This window comes from Scardinius erythrophthalmus (genome assembly GCF_964197995.2).
Source record: "Scardinius erythrophthalmus genome assembly, chromosome: 23".
NCBI lineage: Eukaryota > Metazoa > Chordata > Actinopteri > Cypriniformes > Leuciscidae > Scardinius > Scardinius erythrophthalmus.
The window spans coordinates 11189154-11195153 of NC_138243.1; positions in this window are offsets into that span (position 1 = coordinate 11189154).

Consider the following 6000-nt stretch of genomic DNA (forward strand, 5'->3'; position numbering starts at 1 on the left):
TGTTCTGCACATCTGTAAAAACGAAACCTGCGCGCGCTCGCTCTGCCCAGGCAGACAGCGTGTCCAAAGCAGTAAATGTGCCCGCTCCTCCGCGTCCACACTTACTCACAGACATTATGAGTCCTACGGGACTCGCTCAGCCCTCCCCCATTCGGTTAAGCACCGCAGCGGGGTTGAGAGCGAGCATTCTGCCCGCTGCGATCAGCGCGCTCCCCGCCTCAAATGTCACAGGCATAACGCCTTTATCTCAGCACACTGAAGCGCTTCTGTCGCCAAGCGAGCAGAGCGCGCTTCGCATCCAACCCCTAGCCAACCATGCAGATGCGTGGGCAGCGCTTCCAGGGGTTTCGGAGTGGGTGCTAGACATTATAAAAGGAGACTATTCGCTACAGTTTTGTCAACGCCCTCGCCGCTTCACAGCGCGTGTCGAAACCACGGTGAATTCAGAAGTAGTACACCTACTTCGAGCTGAAATATCAAAACTGTTGAGCAAAGGGGCAATAGAGCCTTTATCTCAAGCTCAAAAGCGGAGGGGGGCTGTACAGCAGATACTTCCTGGTACCGAAAAAAGACGGAGGTCTCAGACCCATACTAGATCTAAGACAGCTGACCAAAGCATTGGCGAAACGCAGTTTCAAAATGCTCACGACCAGAAAAATCCTCGCGCAGATTCACCGAGGAGACTGGTTTATGTCAATAGATCTAAAGGACGCGTATTTTCAAATACAGATAGCGTCACGTCACAGGCGATACTTAAAATTCGCCTTCGAGGGCCAGGCCTATCAGTACACAGTCCTACCGTTCGGTTTGTCCCTAGCACCCCGTACATTTACGAGGTGCATGGACGCAGCGCTCGCACCCCTCAGACTCCGAGGCATACGAGTGCTGAACTATTTGGACGACTGGCTGATTCTAACTCAATCACGCTCAGAGCTCGTGGAGCACAGGACCATCTTACTCGATCACCTCGAGAATCTAGGTCTCAGAGTCAATTGGGCGAAGAGCTCTCTGAACCCCAGTCAAACGATATCGTTCTGGGCACAGTTCTGGACTTGCAGTCTATAATAGCACGGCTGTCATCACAGCGCGTGCTAGACATTCAGCGCGCAGTGAGCTCTTTCCGCTGCGGCGTGACCGCCCCGCTCAGGCAGTTTCAAAGATGCTCGGTTTCATGGCCTCAGCATCATCAGTTCTTCAGCTGGGCTTGCTCCGCATGCGCCCTCTGCAGTTCTGGTTGAAAGCGCGGGTACCGCGCAGAGCGTGGGCATCCGGTCAGCTTCGTCTCAAGGTCGATCAGATTTGCTTTTCAGCTCTGAGACCCTGGAAAGCAAACGACTGGTACCACTCAGGTGTAAGCCTGGGGACTTCCTCGAGGGTGAAAATGGTGTCGACGGACGCCTCCACCTCGGGATGGGGAGCGCTGCTTGAGGGCAGACCGTTCTTCGGCCAGTGGTCAGAATGGGAAAAGCTCCAACATATCAACTGCCTGGAAATGTTGGCAGTGGACAACGCGCTGACGCCTTTCGTCCTCAGATAAAGGGCCACCACATCTTAGTCCGCTCGGACAACATGTCAGTGGTGTCCTACATAAATCGCCAAGGCGGTCTCAGATCCCGAAACTTATATAGGCTGGCGAAACGCCTCCTGTAATGGGCTCAGCGCAACCTGCGCTCGTTGAGAGCAGTGCACATGCCTGGGCTACAGAATTTGGGGCCAGACAGACTGTCCAGGAACAACATTCCGGCGAGCGAATGGTCTCTACACCCGCAAACAGTCCAACTGTTGTGGGAGAGATTTGGCAGAGTGGAAGTGGACCTGTTCGCGTCTCACGAAAACGCTCACTGCCCTGTGTTCTTTTCCAAGAGCAAGAGTGTGCTGGCCCAAGCGTGGCCACGCTGCCCGCTCTATGCTTTCCCCCCCGTCTCTCTCCTGCTTCAGGTGATAGAACGGATCAGGGAAGTAAAATGCTCAGTGCTGCTCGTAGCGCCGCTCTGGAAGAACCAACCGTGGTTCCCAGTTCTGATGCTGTTAGCAGACACTTCCCCATGGCCAGCGCCATTGAGGAGGGACCTCCTCTCCCAGGCCAAGTGCTCGATTTGGCACCCTTACCCGGAGCTGTGGTCCCTTCATGTATGGGCGCTCAACGGGTACCCGCTGACCTCTCAGAGGGAGTGCTAAATACTATCACTCAGGCTAGAGCTCCGTCTACCAGACGGCTCTATTCCTCGAAGTGGTCGGTATTCTCCGGCTGGTGCACAGCTCGGGGATTTTCACCCTTCAACTGTGGGGTGACGGAGGTTCTCTCCTTCCAAAAAAAGTGGCTGCATAAGGGCAGAGCCCCCTCCACGCTCAAAGTCTATGTGGCGGCCAGAGCAGTGTTTTCTAAATCAACGCTCGGTCAGTCAATAGGAAGGAACGATTTAGTCATCCGCTTCCTCAGGGGAGCTAGGAGGCTGAATCCTCCCAGACCTCCCTCAGTCCCTATGTGGGACCTTTCTACGGTGCTGGAAGCCATGAAAGGTGACCCATTCGAGCCTATACAAACGATTAGCCTCAAACACTTGTCTTTCAAAACAGTGTTTTTGCTGGCTCTCGCTTCAGTGAAGCACGTAGGTGACCTACACATGCTCTCAGTGAGCGCGGCGTGCTTAGAGTTTGGGCCAAGTGACTCAAGAGTCATACTCAAACCTAGGCATGGTTACGTTCCAAAATCCCTCAACACGCCGTTTCTGGCTCAGGTCATTTCCCTGTCCGCCCTACCGGTGTCGGGCGAGGAAGGGGACGCAAGCTTTCTTGTCCAGTTAGGGCGCTAAGAGCTTATGTGTCTCGCTCGTCTGTTTTCAGACAGACAGAGCAGCTGTTTGTTTCGTTCAGCGGACATTCCAAGGGACTGGCTGTTTCGAAACAGAGCCTATCCAGATGGATAGTTGACGCCATAGCGCTGGCATACACTGCCAAGGGCTTACAGTGCCCTTTGGGTGTCAGAGCGCACTCTGACAGGGGGCTTGGTCTAGCGGGATTTCCTTGCAAGACATATGTATGGCGGCAGGCTGGGCCTCGCCGTCTACATTTATAAGGTTCTATAACCTAGAGGTTCCCACCTTACAGGCTAAGCTGCTGTCGGTATAGACGAATCAGTGCTCACTAACCAGGACACTGAGGTCGTGAGCGCTGCGCGCCGCCGACTGTTTATGCTATGGGCAGTATTGCGTAAGACCCGCATTTCCTACATCAGTTCAGGCCAGTTCCGCCCTGTCTGTGTGATGTCATGTTGACTTTTGCGTATATGACGCTACTGTATATGGATAGAGGGATTCCCCTCCTTTTCCAGGACTCTCTGTGAGTCCCTCTGGTGATTGTGCACTGTAATTCCTCGGCTTCGCCCTCAGGTTTATTGGTGTTTGATCCCAGCACGCACGGCGCTTTGCACTGGGTCCCCTAGTGTAAGATATTACGCAGTACGAGAGACCTCTCGTAAGAGAACGTACTCGGTTACTAACGTAACCTCGGTTCTCTCTAGAAGAGGGAACGAGTACTGCGTATCTTGCCGTGCATGCAACACACTCTGGTTCGCTTCGGCGATGAAAAACCAGGGATCAGCTGTCCTGAGCCTTCCTTTATAGGGCTATGCCATGCCCGTTTCGGCGGGACGTGACGCAGAGGGCGCGAAGTGCCCTCATTGGCCTGACGTCACCTCAGGCCTCGCTCGGTAGACTGATGCAGTTGCCGCAGAGCAGCCAATGGGCGCGCGAGCTGTCTCGCCCATGGCCGCATGCTGCTGCAACGCATTTTGCAATAATACAAAATTATAAGGATAATTTTTTGGCTTCAATATCTCGTGGAAAAGAGGTTTTCCCCTAGCGTAAGATATTACGCAGTACGAGTTCCCTTTTCTTGAGAGAATCGAGGTTACGTTAGTAACCGAGTACGTTTTCAGTCATTTTTAATCAGGCATTGAGCAGCAATCCTTTACAACTTTCTCAGTATACAGAATAGATTTTGCCAGTTGTATCGCTTCAGGATGGAAGGGTGATTCATATCCATTAACTGATCCATCTGTAGTGTTGGAGCCCAGTATGCAAAATTTTAGTTTGATGTTTCATCAGATATTTTCACTTTCTTTTGTCTTCAAGCTGCAACGTCACTTTGCACATCAGGGTGTCCTTATAACCAGTGTTACAGTGTGTAGACTAATGTCTGGACCATAAATTGCAGTAATTGATCTGTAGCTGAATCAATGAAACCCATTAATTAAGATGCAGGCGATGCGGTTGATGAAATGTGCTTTAACACTTTACAGGAACCCAATCTCATACTTCCCACTATATAAGTTGATCATTAATGATTCTCAACCTCAGATTTTGACAGCTGTAAGTCACAAACACACTTTTATAATTAACTCTGAGGCGGTCACACCCATCTGTAGATGCACACGTATAAGAGAAAGCATGCGCACACACAGTCACACACCTGCAGGTGAACGTTTGAGTTAGGTCTCCTTAACATTGTGTCAGAGAGGGACGCAGTGTTGTGCTCCACTTGCCCTGCAAACACCATCAAAATGGGGGAAGATTATTTTGGATTCTCTTATCTCCGCAATGAGAACAGAAGAAATGTCACCATTCATATTAACAATCCAGCGGACATCTCGGTGATTGTTATATATTTTTTGGTGGTTCTGGCTGTGGGAGTATGGGTAAGTGGCCAGCAGTTTACATCCACCAACATTTTCCATTGACTTGTTGACCTTGCATCAACATATAAATCTACAAGGGCTTGGACTATGTGAGATAAGTCTGAAGAAAGAATGATGATTCTGACTGATTTTGCTAAAATTTTATAATATAATATATAATAATATAATATAATAGTCAAATTCTGAGTTTGTTTTAGTCATGTTTATTGTTTGTATTTCTGTTTGTATCACTTTCCTTGTCATGTTCTAGCTTGTCATTGCTTCTGGTTTGTTAATTAGTTCTATTCTAATCACGTACTGTGGTGTAAGGAATCACTCGTAGACTAGGAGCTCAAACAAAACACTCTTTATTATAATCCATAAAGAAAATCCAGGTAACACAGGAGAATAATAGGTAACCACTTTGTACAACTAACTTAGACTAACACCAAACAAATAAAGAGGAGCAACTAATGCCGAGTTCACACTGAACGATTTTAGGTCCTATTTCCGCTCGCTGACAGGTTTTGTGAGATCACAGACAAATGCCCGAAATCATAGGCAAAGTGACAATCACGCAGTGGGAATTATCAAAGACGCGATCTAAAAGAATCAGGTGTGCGATAACTCAAAAATACACACCTGAACTGAGGACTTTAATCAATCTGTAACTAAACAGCAGGGAACAGAGGAGAACAGAACTAATTAACAAGCTAGACGCAATGACAAACTCGAACAAGGAAACTGAATCAAGCAGAAATACAAACAACAAACATGACTTCACTACGGGGCTCCGGTAAGAAGCGAGACAGGAGACAGAGAACTGGTAAACTCTTTATAGATTTGAATGTTCACACACATTGGCATCATCCAGCTGTACTGAGTTTTCTATTATATGTAAAAGGTATTGAATGTGGCTTTTCTGGAATAAACAGAATAAAAAGATACATCAGTGTATGTCTAATATCTTTGAGTTACACAAACATAAACATCAACTCACTACTGACACGTTATTTAAATATAAACCAATGTCACATGGGATTAACAGCTGCGACCATATACAAGTGAATCACTGTATACAACTCATATTATGATGTTGTGCACAATGTAAAGTCCGATTGCACAAGATGAATATTTGAATAAAACAATGTAACCAACATACATCACTTATTAATGTGTATAAATAAATAAACTTACATTCAATCACACACATTAACTTCTGAGGAAATGGTGGAGCAAACGGCCAGTGAAAGTGAAAGTAAACACAATAGGAATAGCGGAAACTAATGTTTCCCAGCACCATACACAGTAAAACGTTTCATAAT